The sequence below is a fragment of the Lampetra fluviatilis genome, chromosome 24, assembly GCF_964198595.1.
Source record: "Lampetra fluviatilis chromosome 24, kcLamFluv1.1, whole genome shotgun sequence".
Taxonomy (NCBI): domain Eukaryota; kingdom Metazoa; phylum Chordata; class Hyperoartia; order Petromyzontiformes; family Petromyzontidae; genus Lampetra; species Lampetra fluviatilis.
Window position 1 is genome coordinate 2,704,389 of NC_136298.1, and position 18,781 is coordinate 2,723,169.

General features: G+C 53.8%; 1 non-coding gene across 1 annotated transcript; it reads left to right on the forward strand.

Annotated features, from left to right (window-relative positions):
- Window positions 1-17,783: 17,783 nt before the first annotated feature.
- Window positions 17,784-17,855, forward strand: TRNAP-CGG (transfer RNA proline (anticodon CGG)). The gene has a single exon. It is a non-coding gene; the product is annotated as a tRNA-Pro (tRNA).
- The last annotated feature ends 926 nt before the right edge of the window (window positions 17,856-18,781 follow it).

Sequence of the window (18,781 nt, forward strand, 5' to 3'; positions counted from 1 at the left end):
ACAGCTTCTCGAGACGCTGGCCTTCCTCAAGAGATGCCGCGATAACAAGGTAATACCCATCGCTTTCACACTCACATCCGCTGCTGTGTCCTCACAGAACTCCAAACAGATCTTATTTAAAGCTAGCCTATCACTAATCTCGGAGAGAATAAGGTTACTCCGATCTGAACTCGATAATTTAGACAAGACTCTCTTACAAACACATCTAATGTTAACACAAAAAAATGTCACCTTCTGATTGGAACCACGTTGATAACATGACTTCTGCTTCTGCTGACTCAATGTCAGCCAAATACAAAGCTAACCTGATTTCTAAATTCAACCTCCTATCTAAAAAGAAACCAGAGCCACACATCGCAAAGCTGGATGTTAACAAGACCGTGATTAATCAGAGTAACATTCCAATTTCTGACAATCTAAAAACTGGCCAAAGGACTAAATTTCGCCGTCACCCCTAAATATATACCAGTAGAGGATATGATTTCTCAGATTGATGTAGCCCTCAGAGGCATAGGACACATCCATGCGGATGTAGCAAGAGCTGAAATAGCTACTATTCTTAAGAATGCTAAGAAACCCACTAGTAACATCAGCAAAAACGAACGCTCTGAACTCGCGAATTTAAAAAAGAGAGATGATATAGTCATCCTCTCGGCAGACAAGGGCAATGCCACGGTCATCATGGATAAAGATTCATACAACAACAAAATCCTGGACCTGCTTAATGATGGGAGTTACTCCAAAATTAAAAACGATCCCACTAAAAGCCTAACGACAAAAACCAACAGTATCATCACGAGTTCGACTTCCCTAATCGAACCAAGCAAACGTCCCTCTCTAAAATCATCGGCGGCAAGACCTCCCAGACTCTATGGTCTTCCCAAAATCCATAAAGAAGGCACCCCGCTACGACCCATCGTGTCGACGATAAACTCTCCGACGTACAAACTAGCCCGTTTTCTATCAGATACTCTGCTCCCCTTCACAGGCAAGACCTCTTCGGCAGTACTCAACTCAACCCAATTAGTCTCTATGGTTAAGGACATGGTACTATCTCCTGATGACATCCTCGTCAGCTTTGATGTAGTATCTTTGTTTACCAAAGTCCCAGTACCGGACACCCTAACAATATTTGAGGACTTAGTCCAACATGGATTGAATTCTGATGTACCTGCGCTGGTTAGGCATTGCCTCACCAACACCTATTTTACCTGGAATGGCACCTTCTACAAACAGAATGAGGGTACCCCTATGGGCTCCCCCTTGTCACCAGTTATAGCCAACATGTTCATGGAAAAGTTTGAATCAGACGCCATCCAGACATCCACCCTGCGTCCTTCCCTGTGGAAGAGATATGTGGATGACACTTTCGTCATCTGGCCACATGGCCTCCCAGCATTGAAATACTTCTTGGACCACATCAATTCTAGACACCCATCTATCAGATTCACCATGGAAGTGGAGAAAGACGGTAAACTACCATTCTTGGATATTCTGTTTAAGAGGAGGCTTGACGGATCCTTGGGACATTCTGTCTACAGGAAAGCCACCCACACAAATTCCTACTTGAAACCGGATTCCCACCACCACCCATCTCAAAAGAATTCTCTCATCAAAACGCTATACCACAGAGCCCATGGCATTTCTGACCAACACCACCTGACTGATGAATTAAGACATGTACATCGGGCCCTCAGGATGAACGGATACTCTGACCGCACTATCCGCCAAGCTGTCTCTCCCACCACACAGAAACAACCACATGAAACTCCGACCAAAACTATCACGTTACCATACATAGCAGGCGTGACCAAAAAGATCTCCAAAAATTCTAAACAAACATAAGATCCAAGTCCGATTCAGTACAGTGCATAAAATCCGTGATCTGATTCCATCTGTGAAGGATGTCGTTCCTGACTTACAGTATCCTGGAGTCTACAAATTGAGTTGCATTTGTGGTGATTGCTACATTGGAGAAACAAAACGTCATGTTGTTGATCGTGTCCGCGAGCACAAGTCAGATCTGAAACACGGCAGAACTGATTCTTCGGCCGTTGCCGATCATTGCTACAACTCGGCGGGCTCTCATGAAATTGTCTTTTCCGAGACCAAGGTTCTCTGCAAACCTCCGGGCTACCATCAAAGGTTTGTACACGAAGCCATACAAATATATAAATGTAATGTAGTAACTCGGCGGGAGACGACTTCACGGGTAACACACTCTTTATTTTATCAAACTCGTTCACAGGTGACTAACACCTACTTTGTATCTCGGGTGACAAACACCCACTTAGTATCTCGGGTGACAAACACCCACTTAGTATCTCGGGTGACAAACACCCACTTAGCTACTTGGCGACTAACGCCCACTGAGCTACTCGGATGACCAACATCCACTTAGTATCTCGGGTGACAAACACCCACTTAGCTACTCGGCGACTAACGCCACTGAGCTACTCGGATGACCAACATCCACTTAGCTACTCGGCGACTAACGCCACTGAGCTACTCGGGACACTCCCTGCCCGGGGTATCCGTCTCGACTGTGGGTCCCCAGCCCGACCCACGGGGGCGTCGGACCCCGGGTCCCACAGCCTCGCCTCCGAGCCACACAGGGCCCCGGTCCCCACAAGGACGGCGGGACTAGGGGTCTCGGGGCACTAGGTCTTCAGCTCCGTCTTCGGGTCTTCAACTGGGTAACTCTCCCCGAGTGCTCTCGCGCGTCCCCCTTTATACCCCACCTGCGGACGTCGCTGCGAGCACCCACTTATTCGACCAATCGCTGGGCGCTGGCTACGATCCTCTTTTCCCACATCTCATCGTGCCTTACCACCCACGCCGCGCCGCCCCGTCATCTGTCACTCCCGGCGCGCGCGTCCACACCACGCCCACAACGCGTGCCCAACCCCGCACCCCGCGCCGCCCCGTGATCCATCACTGTCACAGTCGGCGCACGTCAATACCACCACTACATCACCCCCTACCACATAGCTCGCAGCCGACCCGGCTGCTATAAAAATACACAAACCGCCCTGTGTGCCCCGTAACACAACACAACAACAAGAACAACAACTAACGTAACAACACAACACGACGCGAACACTACCATCTGCAACCATCAACCAATGCCACCGCGACAATAGAACAATATATACAAACCGGCGAGTGACAATAGCAATGTGTATGCAGAAAGGAAAATAAATGGACAAATTTTTTTTTTTTTTTTCTTTCGACTCGTGCGGTGTCCCCTTCTTTCCGAGCGTCCCTACAACGGGACAATACCCCGGCAGAGGGGAACACCGGGCGAGCTCGGTGTAGAGAAAAAACGTCTTCATGAAAATTGTTGAGCCCTAGCCCGAGTCCGCCTTGCCGGTCCGTCGTACGGCACCAGACGCGGTTGAACGTCCGGTGGTGCCGGCGGTTCAGGAAGACATCGGCCAGGCATCGAGGACCCGTGCGTGCCCCGGGGTTCAGGCTCCCGACGGTCAGCAGCCGTCAAGCCCGAGGCACCTGGGGGTGGGTCAGGTGGAGACACGTGAGGATCAGCCTGCGACACCTCCCTCCCCGAGTCGACGGTCACATCACACGCCCGGTCGTCACGGCACAGAACGGGGTCACACGGTGCCGCATAGGGCTTCAGTCGGGAGGGGTGCACATACCAACGGCGTTTCCCCCATTTTATCTGTATACTCTGGGGTCGTGCAACCCGCACAATTTCCACCGGTCCCCTCCAAGGTCTCAACAACTTGGGGGACGTAGCCAACGGTGCATGTGGACAATGCAACCAGGCCTTATCGCCCGGTTTCCAATCATGGGTATGCACCCTCCGCTCATGCAATCTCTCGTTCGCAATTTGCCGCGACCGCGAATTCAACCTCGCCGCCTCCCGCGCTTCAGTCAATTTGGCGATATTAAATTTGATGTGGTCTGCCAATTTAGATTTTGCACGTGGCTGGGAAATCCCCAGTTGGACGTCCATGGCCGGATCGGCCTCCCGCCCATACATAAGAAAAAATGGGGAAAACCCCGTCGCCGCATGAGGGGCCATTCGATAGGCCGCGAGTACCCCCGGCACCTGTAAGTCCCAATCAACCTGATCGTCGCAGACCTGTTGGCACAACATAGACGTAATCGTCCTGTTCAGACGCTCAACCATCCCGTCAGTCTGCGGGTGGTAGGGGGAAGTACGCACTTTCTTTGTACCCAACAGGTCGCACACCTCGCGCAACAAAACGCTCGAAAAATTCTTTCCTTGATCCGTCAGCAAGCGTTCGGGGGCGCCCTTGTCCAAAACATAACCCTGGACAAAGGCGTCCGCCACCGCCGCAGCCGACTGGTTGGCGAGCGGCCATGCCATAGGCCATCGGGTGAAGTATTCCACGCCAACCAGCAGGAACCTATTTCCCCTTGGTGTAGCCGGAAAGGGCCCCAAGATGTCCAACGCTACCAATTCGTTTATACGCGAAACCTGAATGGATTGCAGCGGTGGATTAGCTGCCAATGGTGGCGGTTTCCTTTTGGCGCACCCTACGCATCCTTTAAGAATATTCGCCACGTCGTTACCCATCCCCGGCCAATAATAGTCTCGCTGGATTAGGGCGAGCGTTTTGTGAAAACCCAGATGCATGAGCCGTTCATGAGCTGCCAGAACAACCCTACCCCGCATAGCAACAGGCACAACGAGCACGTGACGCCGGGACATGTTGTCCCACTTCATCAAAAGGCCCTGTCTGCACATCCAGGAACCGACCCGCGCCTCCCCTAGCTCGGGAGCGCCAACTTTCCGACGTAGCGTAAGTAGGGAGCTGTCGGACATCTGGAGACGGCCCCACTCAACGAGGGGCAACGACAACAGCGAATCCCTCCCCGTGGGGGCGTCCTCTCCCGGGGTGTCAGAGGCGGCGAGCGCAACTCCCGGGGTGCCGGCGACCGGGGGTTTGCACCGCGCCGATCCCAACAAACATGTGCAGTCCGTGCACGGAGGCAACCGCGACAAGGCGTCCGCATTTGAGTGTCGCAATCCCTTGCGGTAAATCGTCGTGAATTGGTAGTCCTGAAGGACTTCCAACCATCGGGACAATTGGCCCGATGGCTGTGCCACGCGCATAGCGTATTGTAGAGCCGCATGGTCCGTACGGACCGTAAAATGACGGCCGTAAAGATACGGCCTGAATTGCTGTGTAAAAAACACAATCGCTAACAATTCACGACGAGTTACGCAATAGCGTTGTTCGGCGGGGGAAAGAACTCTACTAGCGTAGGCGACCACCCGTTCAACCCCCCCGACCACCTGTGAGAGCACCCCCCCGATACCCGTGTTGCTGGCGTCTGTGTCAAGCAAAAACGGTTGTGTGAAATCGGGGTAACACAAGGGGGGAGCCTGCACCAAGGCGTCACGAAGGGAGCAGAACGCAGCCTCCTCTTCCGCCCCCCAGTGAAACCTCACACCCTTAGCCGTCAAAGCGTGCAGGGGCCTGGCTATGGTGGCAAATTGCTTGACAAAACGACGGTAATAGGAGGCGAAACCAATGAAACTGCGAACCTCCGTGACCGAGGTTGGCGTTGGCCATGAGCTGACGCAATGCGTCTTAGCAGGGTCCGTCGAGATCCCTGAACGACTCACGATATGGCCCAAATACCTGACCGATTCCCGAAGCAGAAAACATTTAGCCGGTTTAAATTTAAGCTTAGCGGAACGCATCCTGAGGAACACCGCTCTCAGTCGCTGGAGGTGCTCCTCGAAAGTCTGACTAAAGACGATGATATCGTCGAGATAAATCAAACAGGTATCCCATTGGAGGCCCGACAAAACCAATTCCATGAGTCTCTGGAACGTGGCGGGAGCGGAATGTAAGCCCATGGGCAAACGGTTGAATTCAAATAGGCCACCAGGTGTGCGGAAAGCAGTTTTAGGTTTAGACTCGTTATCGAGTGGCAATTGCCAAAATCCAGAAAGCAGATCGAGTGTGGAAAAAAACTGTGCTCCCGCCAAGGCATCCAGCGACTCATCCATCCTGGGGAGCGGATACGCATCCGCCATCGAGATTTTGTTTAAGCGGCGGAAATCGACACAAAACCGCAAGGACCCGTCCTGTTTCTTTACTAGAACAATAGGAGCACCCCACGGACTAGAAGAGGGCGAAATGATATCGGCCGCCAACATATCATTAACCGCCGATTGCACATGTTCCTTCTCGGCTGGGCTGAGCCGGAAGGGATTCTGACGAATAGGGGCCGCGTCCCCTGTAGCTATGTGGTGGCGCAACAGGTCAGTGCAGCCGATATCGTACTTATGTTTGCTGAACACATCAGCAAACTCGAGTAGCAAACCCCTCAATGCTCCCAATTGCACCTCGGACAAGTTAGCAGAACCGGCACACAACGAGTCCAACCACTCAGTCCCCTCATCACTTGGAGGATGCGACTTGACAGTGAAATCTGCTTGAGCCACGAGCCGTTCCTCAACGGGTAGCGGCGCGGCGTGAGCCAGCACCGTTCCCTGCGCAATTACGGCCGGCCGCGACCCCGTATTCAGGACCATTACGAACGGCTCACTGTCCCCTCTCACCATGGTTTGAGCAACCGCTAAGTCGAGGCCCCTTCTGGCCCTGTTAGACGGCCCCAACAGCACCCCCTGTGCCTCCGCACCCACCTCGAGTGGCTTCCTGAACCGAAGGGGTACTAACATTTGCGATCCCGGGGGCACCCGTACAGTGTGAGTTGCCAGCGCCTGCACCGTCGCACAAACCGTGCGCATTTTTGTAGGGCCCGTCAAGAACGCAACCCGCCGACCTGACGGAAGCTCTATGCAGGCCTGATCTATAAGAATTTTGATGGGCATTTTGGACAAAAAGTCCGTACCTAGCAAACAGGGAACGGCCAGCGATGATGATACAAAAATAGGGCCCGCCAATTTGATGTCACCAATGCAAATAGTCGCCCGAATCTGGCCGATGATCCCCAGGGATCCCCCATTCGCCGCATAAAATGGCACGTCTACTGGCAGAAGGGGTCTACTTTGGACGGGAAGAATGTTATAAATAAGGTCCGAGATGATGGTGGCCGACGCACCCGTGTCAACAAGCACCCGGACCTCAACCCCGTCAATGAACCCCGTTACCACGGACGACCCGGCCGACGCAGCCACGATCCTGTGGGCCAATTCGGACCACTCGACTGCTTGCGGGCCGCGTACGGACCCCCCTCGCCGAAATGAACCCCCGGCACCCAGCCGCGAACCCCCCACCGCCAAGCGGCGACCCGAATGTGCCGTGTTTGTGGACCGAACGCGTGAGGTGCCGCGACTTGCCGGGTTTTGTTGGGATGACTTGTGGCCCTGGTCGTCGTCCCGACGTGGTCCTGTGGCGCGCTGACGCGGGGCCTGGCACCCGGCTGCGACGTGACCCCGAAGGCCGCAGTTGTAGCAGACGACGGACGTCGTAGGTTTCGGTTGCTCCAGCTTGCGGGGTGAACGTGTGGGCGAACGACCTCCCGTTCTCCACTCCCCCGGACGCGATGCAGCGAAGGCCTGCTCCTGATCCGCAGCTGGCTGAGGTTCGGCGATCGTGGCGGCCAGTGCCGCGTTCCCCGCCCATTTGCAGACGACCCCCGGCTTGCGTTTGAGGACCTCGTACGCGTGAATGCTCGTGGCGATCGCCAGGGAGCAGATATCCATCACGTCCGCCACATTGATGGGGACCCCCAACTCGTGGGCCAACGCCAGCAGCTGCTCCGTCACCATGGCGTCCTTCCCCTCCTTATCCATGCGGGGAAAAGTTGCGTCCGCCAAGGCGAGTAGTGCCGTGCGATAGGCGAGCGTCGTTTCTCCAGCCACCTTCCGCCGATCGTAGAACTGGTGGCGACACGTGGAGGGCGGCCCGAACACCTTCGCCATCAGGTGTAGTGCGGCCTGGAGCGTAGAGCGGGACGACCTTGCAGCAGATGTGAAGGCTGCAAGCGCGTCGTCGTCAAGCATCGCTGGCAACGCACGCAGGGCAGTGGTGTCGGACCACCCCGACATCTCCTGATGAGCGAGGAACCTTCGTTGGAAGGCTCCCCAGTCGCCCCCATCCGCCTTGAACGCCGACAGCGCGGGCAATCTTTGCTGGAGGACCCGATCGTCGTCGACGTCGGAGAGATTTTCCCGCGCTCCGCTGTAGTTGTGTAAAATGTCGGCTCGGTTGTCAGGCGCAAAATGGAGAGCTCCGGCGCGCGCTGATGACGTGGGCTGCGCTGAGCGGAGGTGTCCGGCCACGTGGCGTCCGTCTTTCCCGCCAATCGGTGGCGGCCCCCCAAAAACGGCGGCAACTTCCAGACTTTTGGCGCGAAGCGCCTTTTGGCGGGATTCCTCCAACGTCGCTTCCTCCACCAACCCCGCAGCCGTTTTTCCGCTTGCCGGAACGGAGATGTCGGCCAAGACAGCGGCGGCGGCGAGTAGCAACTCCGCCAACCGGGAGTGCGCGTCTTGGAGGCTGGTGTCGGAGGCAAGCGGAGCGTCGGCCATCACCGCGAAGTGCTGCATCGGCGGCAACTCCTCGTCCTCTCCTCCCGAGGTTGGTGTCCCCGGTACGCCGTCGTCGTCCCGACCTCGCTCGTGGGTACGGGTAGTCTTCCTCGTGTCCATACTTTTTGAAGACAGGTTTACTTCTGACGCCAGTTGTAATGTAGTAACTCGGCGGGAGACGACTTCACGGGTAACACACTCTTTATTTTATCAAACTCGTTCACAGGTGACTAACACCTACTTTGTATCTCGGGTGACAAACACCCACTTAGTATCTCGGGTGACAAACACCCACTTAGTATCTCGGGTGACAAACACCCACTTAGCTACTTGGCGACTAACGCCCACTGAGCTACTCGGATGACCAACATCCACTTAGTATCTCGGGTGACAAACACCCACTTAGCTACTCGGCGACTAACGCCACTGAGCTACTCGGATGACCAACATCCACTTAGCTACTCGGCGACTAACGCCACTGAGCTACTCGGGACACTCCCTGCCCGGGGTATCCGTCTCGACTGTGGGTCCCCAGCCCGACCCACGGGGGCGTCGGACCCCGGGTCCCACAGCCTCGCCTCCGAGCCACACAGGGCCCCGGTCCCCACAAGGACGGCGGGACTAGGGGTCTCGGGGCACTAGGTCTTCAGCTCCGTCTTCGGGTCTTCAACTGGGTAACTCTCCCCGAGTGCTCTCGCGCGTCCCCCTTTATACCCCACCTGCGGACGTCGCTGCGAGCACCCACTTATTCGACCAATCGCTGGGCGCTGGCTACGATCCTCTTTTCCCACATCTCATCGTGCCTTACCACCCACGCCGCGCCGCCCCGTCATCTGTCACTCCCGGCGCGCGCGTCCACACCACGCCCACAACGCGTGCCCAACCCCGCACCCCGCGCCGCCCCGTGATCCATCACTGTCACAGTCGGCGCACGTCAATACCACCACTACACAAACACAGACATAATTTCAACCGTGATGATGGGTACAAACTCAGTAATCACTGGAAAGATGTTATTAACCACGCAAAAAAGACTTAATTACACTTTTTGGACCATCTTATCTGACAGGCACTATTTTAATTTACTTCACCGAGTGTTAACATCCACAGTGTTTAACAGTAATCTCTTCATTGTTCTTTGATCACCGCTCGCCACGTTTCCATTCATTGTGTTGAGCACTACGTGATGTCTTTGATCACCGCTCGCCCTCCGTCCCGGCGCGTCTCCATTCATTGTGTTGAGCACTGCGTGCAGTCTTTGATCGCCGCTCGCCCTCCGTCCCGACACGTCTCCATTCATTGTGTTGAGCACTGCGTGCAGTCTTTGATCACCGCTCCTCCTCCCTCCCGATACGTTTCCATTCATTGGCTACCACAGCCTGATAAGCTCTCCCCCCCCCTCTCCACCTCCCTTCAACTTGCTTATAAGGGATTACATCTTGAATCATTGCTTCACTTGATGCAGCTAATTCGGCTGTGACGGTCCCACCTGATGACGGAGACTTGTGTTGCCTACGAAACGTCGTGAATTTTATTTTTGTTTTGTTTTATTTTACTTTCATTAATTTTAATGTTTTTACCTACGTGACTTTACCGAAAAAAACCTGAGAATATGAATCATTGCAGTCACGAAAGCTTCAAATCTAGAACTAATGATGATACCATGATTAAAATCAAAATTCGTGTAAAATAAGCAATTCAAGAAATCGCATCATTGAAAGGGTTTGTGCCTGACTCAATCTGGGCAAATTCTTGACTCATTGTGCTATTCTCTTTCAGTTTACTATTCAAAAGTTATTATTTTTACATGAAGCCTCGTATACAAGTACTCGTATTTATGCGTTATGTGGACACAAAGGTAGCTTGTTGATCTCGGGGTATGGCTCTCGCTTTGAATGTGTAATAAAAGACTCGGACGCTTCTCTCTGTCCTGTGTCCTTTATTTGGGTTCGATCTATTTTCCCTCACGGCACTCCCCTATATACTCTTCGCTCTGCAGCCCCAGGCTGCTGTCGCTCACGTAGCCCAACTCCCTCCTAGCAGAACCGCTGCTGTCTCGTCGCGCAGACCCCCGCTGCCCAACTCCTCTCTTGCAGACCCGCTGCTGTTCTCGTCGCGCAGACCCCCGCTGCCCAACTCCTCTCTTGCAGACCCGCTGCTCTCTCTGCAGCTTCCTTGCTGCTCCTGCTGCCCCGGGGTCGGTCACCGTTGGCCGACGGTGCCGATCCTCGTGGCCCGTGTGTGTGGCGATCTCGCCACTCCCTCTCTCACCCTTCGCCCTGCGTGGCCTCACACTTTCCCAGTCTCCGATCACTCCCCTACTGCTTCCGGTTCCCCCCCTTATAGACCTGAACCCTCTCCCCCACGTGACGTAACTCCTCCCCCCATGACGTCACTTCCGGGAGGTCGTTTATGCCCGCATTACACCACCCTCCCCCGTAGAGAAAATCCAGCCGACCTCGGCTGAACACAACTCCAACAAGCAATGCGAGCGAACACGACCGAATACGAAAAAGGACACAGAACACGCAATAATATACCGAAAGAACAAGAACACAACACAATATTTAACGAAATGTGAGGGATTTCGAGCGGGTGGCCCTCCTGCCGAGCGGGAACGTGGCAGGGTTTTAAGAGCGACAGGCTGAAGTTCGTCTGTCGCAAATGGAGGCCTGGCAACGTCCCGGTCCCCTACTCTCAAAAGCGCAGCATCAGAGGCGTCCCGCAATCGCGTCCGCGGCGGGGTTGGGAGGGCTGCGGGCCTCAAAGGTTCCGCAGCCGTGGCAGGCGCACCCCGAGCTGAGCCTTCTTCTTCCCCTTGCCGCGTCACGGCCGGCTCGTCTGTGAAAGGCACGACAGGCGCTCTTACAAGGTCAGCAGGCACAGGCAAGGGCGAGTCGGCAGCAACAGACCCCGGCAAGGCAACCTCAGGAGATGATGCATCCGGTCGAGGGGCCACGTATGGTTTCAACCGAGATGTGTGGACGAACCAACGCCGAGAACCAAACCGAACACGCGCCGACTGTGGGTTGGGAACCTCGATGAGGCGAACCGGCCCGTGCCATGGTTTATGTAACTTAGGAGAGGTACCTGGCCGCACCTGTGGACAATGGAGCCAGGCCAGGTCCCCCGTTTTCCAGGGGCATTCCCCTTTTGAACGTCGCGCACACCGCTCATTCCGAGCCTGGGCTCTGGCCGTAGCCATGCGGGCCCCTTCCCGCGCCTCAGTGACTCGGCGAACGGTGTCCTGAATATAATCAGGAAGAGGCTTAGCAGGTCCCCTCGCTCCGGTTCCCAACGGTTCATTGATCGGCGGCACGTTTTCACGACCGTACATTAGAAAAAACGGCGAATATCCTGTAGCCGCGTGCGGCGTCATCCGGTACGCTGAAAGCACCCCAGGGATATGCAAATCCCAATCCGATTGTTTTTCACTAACCGTGTGGTACAACATGGCGGACAGGGTCCGATTAAGCCGTTCCACCATACCATCCGTTTGTGGGTGGTAGGGAGATGTCCGTATTTTTTTTGTTTCCAGAGCCGCACACACCTCCCCCAACAATTTAGACGAAAAATTCCGGCCTTGGTCTGTAAGGAGCCTCTCCGGCACCCCTTTGTCCATAACATACCCAAATAGAAAGGCGTCTGTGATAGACGCCGCTGACTGGTCAGGCAAAGGCCATCGGCCAGCGGGAGAGGTACTCCACCCCTACCAGCAAATATTTATTTCCCCTAGCGGATGGCGGAAAGGGTCCCAAAATATCTAACGCCACCAACTCATTAACTAAAGACACCTGAATAGATTGTATCGGCGGCACATATGGATGTTTAGGTGGCTTACGGCGGGCACAATCGGGACACGCGCGAACGTGCCCGACGACATCCGTCGTCATGCCGTGCCAATAGTAGTCTCGCTGCAGTGTCAATAGCGTCTTCTGCACCCCCAGATGTAAAAGCGCGTCACAATGCAGAGTCCTAATCAATTCATACCGCAATGATGCCGGTACAACAAGACGCCAGCGTTCCTGCATCCCTTCCCTCCACATCAACAAGCCATCACGGAGAGCGGTTTCCGGCACGCCACCCGCACAGAGTCCCCCACTCCCCTTCACAGGCCGCTTACGTAACGTTACCAAAGAATCATCCAACATTTGTTCCCGAATCCACACAGACCTCGGGAGATGTAGAATGCCATCAGCCGGTCCCCCATCAGCCGGCCCCGGCTCAAGCGGAACTTCAGGCACATCGACTGCCAGCGCGACAGGCTGAGGGGGGTGCTGAATCGGGCCACACCTATGCGTCCCCAACGCACACGCGCAAGGGGATCGCTGTGGCAGCCTGGAAAGTGCGTCCGCATTAGCGTGACGCACTCCCTTCCGATGGTGAATTTGGAAGGAAATTCTTGCAGCGTGTCCAACCACCGCGCCAGCTGGCCGGATGGTTGGTCCATTTTAAGAGCATACTGCAAGGCCGCATGATCCGTGCGAACAATAAACGAACGACCGTACAGTTACGGTCGAAATTGGCGGAAAAAAAAACAATAGCCAAAAGTTCCCTGCGAGTGACGCAGTAGCGGGTTTCAGCGGGAGACAAAACCCGGCTACCATACGCCACCACGCGTTCCACACCACCTTTGGACTGAGACAACACCGCCCCAATGCCCGTATCACTCGCGTTCCGTATCCAGTATGAAGGGATGTGCAAAATCCGGGTAATCCAACGTCGGTGCCGTAGCCAATAGATCGCGTAGGCCTCGAAACGCCGCCTCCTCTGGCGGTCGTCAAGCAAATGTTTGTCCTTTACCCGTAAGGAGATGCAAAGGCCTCGCGATCGTAGCGAAATTTGGAACAAACCTCCGATAATATGAGGCGAACCCCAAAAACCGACGCACATCCCCCACCGTGGCAGGGGTTGGCCAGTCACGGACACACGCAGTTTTGTCCGGATCTGTGGCCACCCCTTCCGCACTGACGATGTGCCCCAAATAACGCACGGAGTGTTGCAGTAGGTGACATTTCTTTGGCCTAAATTTCAAATTAGCAGAACGCATCCTGGTGAACACAGCCTCCAACCGCGATAAATGCTCGTCAAATGTGCGGCTGAAGACGATAATATCGTCTAAATATATAAGACATGTCTCCCACTGCAACCCCGTTAATACCAACTCCATCAACCTCTGAAAAGTGGCAGGGGCCGCATTCAGCCCCATCGGAAGGCAGTTAAATTGGAATAACCCCTGCGGCATACGGAAAGCAGTCTTTTCTCGCGAGGGCTCGTCAAGGGGAAGCTGCCAGAAGCCCAAAGAAAGATCCAGCGTTGAAAAGAACTTCGCCCCCGACAAGGCATCGAGAGAGTCGTCCATACGCGGCAGGGGATACGCATCTGCCACCGACACTTTATTAAATTTACGAAAGTCTACACAAAATCGCAATTTGCCATCTTTCTTCTTGACCAAAACAACAGGTGCGCCCCATGGGCTGTTAGACGGAGATATTATGTCCGCAGCCAACATGTCATCCACAGCCCCTCGAACATGCTCTCGCTCAGCCGGACTCATCCGATGCGAGTTCAACCGAATAGGGGCAGCGTCCCCTGTATCAATATGATGGTAAAGCAACGAGGTGCGTCCTAAGTCCAAATCGTCGGAGCTAAACACATCTTAATAGCTCAATAATAATTTACAAATCGCACAACATTGTTCCCCGGAAAGAGCAGAATTTTCCCCACACAATTCAGCAATCCAGCGATCACCTGCAGCTCCAGGCCCCGAAACACCTCCAACAACCCCCCGGCTGGACAGATCATCATGAGCTGTAAATGCAGTAGTGGCATGTGCCACAACGGTACCCGCCGGCACACACACGCTTTCAGCACTCGCGTTAAGCACCTGCAAAAACGGCTGCTGGTCTGGCCGGACAATAGTTTGTGCCTCAACCAGCGCCGATCCACCCGTAATGGTGGCGGACGGCGACAACAAAACCCCAATCGCTCCTTGACGACCAGGTACAGGCTTCCGATAACGCAACGGAATGAGCATCTGTGAGCCAGGTGGAATATCAACAGACACTTCGGACAACGCCTGCACCTGGGCAACAGGAGCAGGTCGCCCCCAGGGCGACGGCAAAAACGCAATTTTACGGCCTCCCGGTAATTCAATGCAGTTCTCATTAATTCTAATTAGAATGGGCATTTTGGCCAGAAAATATGTCCCTAATAAACAAGGAACCGCAAGAGACCTCGAAATTAACACAATTCCCGAGGCCGACACACCCCCGATAGCGATATTAGCGTCCACCTGGCCCACAATGCCCATGCTACCCCCGTTCGCGGCGACGCAGGAAGCGTAAGCAGGACTCACGGCCTCTGGTGGGATGTTCAAGAGATGGAATATTACATCCGAAATAATGGTCGCGGACGCTCCGGAATCTACCAAAATCCGAACGTCCACCCCTTGTATCGACCCAGGTACGGTGGACGAACCGGTAGCGGCCGCGACGACCCGCCGAGCCAACTTACGCCACTGCGTTACCGAGCGACAAGGCACAGTCAATGGCCTCCCGTTATTAACAACACCCGGATCGCATGACAACGGCGATGAGTGAGGTGTCAAGCCTTGCCGGGTGTCTGGTGCGCACCGACTTGCCTGTGCTGGCGAATCCTTTCTTGGAGCGGCCGCTGTCGAGGCCTCCTGCTGGGGTGGACCCGGGACGCGGGCCCAGCAGTCCCTGGCGTAGTGGCCCTTACGCCCGCAGCGGAAACAGTCGATGTCGTTGCGCCTTGCTGCGGGCGCCCCGTCCCGACACGGCCGTGTCGGCGGCGCAGCCCGCGGTCCCGGCCCACCGCGGCCCGGCCACGGAGCAGCAGCAGCCGACAGCTCCTGCGGGCCCCTGTCGTCCGGCACATAAACCGCCTTCTTGGGGTCCCACCCCAAGGCTCCCCCTTCGACGATGGGCCCCCCCGTCCACGCCGTAACTTGCTTCAACCGGCGCAGGTTGAACTGGGCGTCCAGACATTTAGCCGCGGCCCGGGATGTGAGCTTCTCGTGACCGCACACCGGCATAGGAATGCCGAGATCCCGGGACAACTCCAGCATCTTCCCCAGGATGAGAGGTTCCAGCAGGTCAGGCTCCGTCTCCGGGTATGCGGCCATAGCCAGCTCTAGTACCGCGCCCCTATACGCCACCGGAGACTCCTCGGGTGGGCGTTGTCGTTGCACAAACCGGCGATGAGCATCATCCGGCGGCTCGTAAGCGTCTGCCATTTCGTCGAACACCCCTCGCAATGTTTTCTTCTTCGCGGCTTTTATAGAGCGAAAAAATCTAACGGACTCGTCATCGAGAAGAGTCGGAAGAACTTCTAGTGCCTCGGCGTCAGTCCACCTCGCCGAGCGTACCGCTGCCAGAAATCTGCAGGCGAACGCACTCCAATCGCCCCCGATGGAGAATTCCTTGACAGTTGTTAGGTGACGACTGCGACTCCTCGGCGTGCTCCCTCCAGCCGCTGACTCATCCGGTGGCAAATTCAACATGGCGTCGCAACGTGGTGTCGACAAGATGGCGGCCGTCCGTTGCGGAGGGCCCAAAATGGCGGATTCCCGCCTTTCGTCGTGCGCGACGCCCAAGATGGCGTCTTCATGCCGCGTGGCCGATGGCGCCGACAGCGAAGACAACCCGGACTCCTGCGGACCACCAACATCTCCTTCCGACGCCGCCCTCGGCGTGACGAGCTCACATAACTGTGCAAGTACGTTCTTGAGAGTTTCAAGTTGCTCCGCCATCTGACTCCATCTTAAATCCGCGTCCTTTGGTGCAGACGGGTCTGCCGACACGGCGACCTCTTGGACCCCCGGACCCGCACTCGTCCCAGCACGGATCTCCTCCTCTGCCGGAGTCAGGCAGACCGCAGGAGGAAGGTCATCGTCGTCGGAAGATGAAGCCGATGCCGGAGACGGAATATTCTTTTTTCTCAGTTGTTTAGCCATGTCGTTACACTTTTGACACCAGTGCAATAAAAGACTCGGACGCTTCTCTCTGTCCTGTGTCCTTTATTTGGGTTCGATCTCTTTTCCCTCACGGCACTCCCCTATATACTCTTCGCTCTGCAGCCCCAGGCTGCTGTCGCTCACGTAGCCCAACTCCCTCCTAGCAGAACCGCTGCTGTCTCGTCGCGCAGACCCCCGCTGCCCAACTCCTCTCTTGCAGACCCGCTGCTGTTCTCGTCGCGCAGACCCCCGCTGCCCACCTCCTCTCTTGCAGACCCGCTGCTCTCTCTGCAGCTTCCTCGCTGCTCCTGCTGCCCCGGGGTCGGTCACCGTTGGCCGACGGTGCCGATCCTCGTGGCCCGTGTGTGTGGCGATCTCGCCACTCCCTCTCTCACCCTTCGCCCTGCGTGGCCTCACACTTTCCCAGTCTCAGATCACTCCCCTACTGCTTCCGGTTCCCCCCCTTATAGACCTGAACCCTCTCCCCCACGTGACGTAACTCCTCCCCCCGTGACGTCACTTCCGGGAGGTCGTTTACGCCCGCATTACAAATACAAGAAATTCCGGAATCCAAGCCCGGTAGTTTTATTTTTCTGGGATGAGTCGGCCATCATAAGGACTCCTTCGTTCATCAATAAATTAGCAATTGCCTTTATATCATGATAATAACTTGACACCAATGATGATATCATGATTAAAATCTAAATTAGTGTAAAATAAGCAATTCAAGAAACGCGTCATTGAAAGGGTTTGTTCCTGACTCAAGCTGGGCAAATTCTTGACTCATTGTCCTATTCTCTGTCAGTTTACTATTCAAAAGTTATGATTTTTACATGAAGCCTCGTATACAAGTACTCGTATTTATGCGTTATGTCGACACAAAGGTAGCTTGTTGGTCTCGGGGTATGGTTCTCGCTTTGAATGCAAGAAGTTCCGGATTCTTTGCCTGGTAGTTTTATTTTTCTGGGATGAGTCGGCCATCATAGGGACAATACACGAAGACTCCTGCGACCTGAGTTGTATTCATCTCAATAGATTGTTAGAGTGTGTGGTGAGTCAAGTTAGAAATGTCATTAAATATTGGTTCCCATATCATTGTTTTGTTATAGAAAAGTGATATTGCTTTTCGTGCAAGTCTATAACCATGCATTTTCAACCAACATCTTGTATTAAGAACATTTTCAAAACTTATTTGGGTCAAAAATGTTCATTATCTCTCAGCAAAGTTACATCTCATGAGATAATCGAAGTGTTGATTTAACCTAATTTTCATACATTATTCACTGGTTGAAAACGTGTGGCTCGTTGGTCTAGGGGTATGATTTTCGCTTCGGGTGCGAGAGGTCCCGGGTTCAAATCCCGGACGAGCCCAAGCACCATTTTCTTGGGGATTGGTCAATTTTGAACTGGCCCTGGCTTTTATCTTCACAACTTTTCCTGCACAGCATGCTGAGGTATGGGCAATCAATGCTATCAATGACATAGCGTAGGGACTCCTTCGTTCATCAATAAATTAGCAATTGCCTTTATATCATGATAATAACTTGACACCAATGATGATATCATGATTAAAATCTAAATTAGTGTAAAATAAGCAATTCAAGAAACGCATCATTGAAAGGGTTTGTGCCTGACTCAAGCTGTCGAAATTCTTGACTCATTGTCCTATTCTCTGTCAGTTTACTATTCAAAAGTTATGATTTTTACATGAAGCCTCGTATACAAGTACTCGTATTTATGCGTTATGTGGACACAAAGGTAGCTTGTTGATCTCGGGGTATGGTTCTCGCTTTGAATGCAAGAAATTCAGGAATCCAAGCCTGGTAGTTTTATTTTTCTGGGATGAGTCGGCCATCATAGGGACAATACACGAATACTCCTGCGACCTGAGTTGTATTCATCTCAATAGATTGTTAGAGTGTGTGGTGAGTCAAGTTAGAAATGTCATTAAATATTGGTTCCCATATCATTGTTTTTGTTATAGAAAAGTGATATTGCTTTTCGTGCAAGTCTATAACCATGCATTTTCAACCAACATCTTGTATTAAGAACATTTTCAAAACTTATTTGGGTCAAAAATGTTCATTATCTCTCAGCAAAGTTACATCTCATGAGATAATCGAAGTGTTGATTTAACCTCATTTTCATTCATTATTCACTGGTTGAAAACGAGTGGCTCGTGGGTCTAGGGGTATGATTTGCGCTTCGGGTGCGAGAGGTCCTGGGTTCAAATCCCGGACGAGCCCAAGCACCATTTTCTTGGGGATTGGTCAATTTTGAACTGGCCCTGGCTTTTA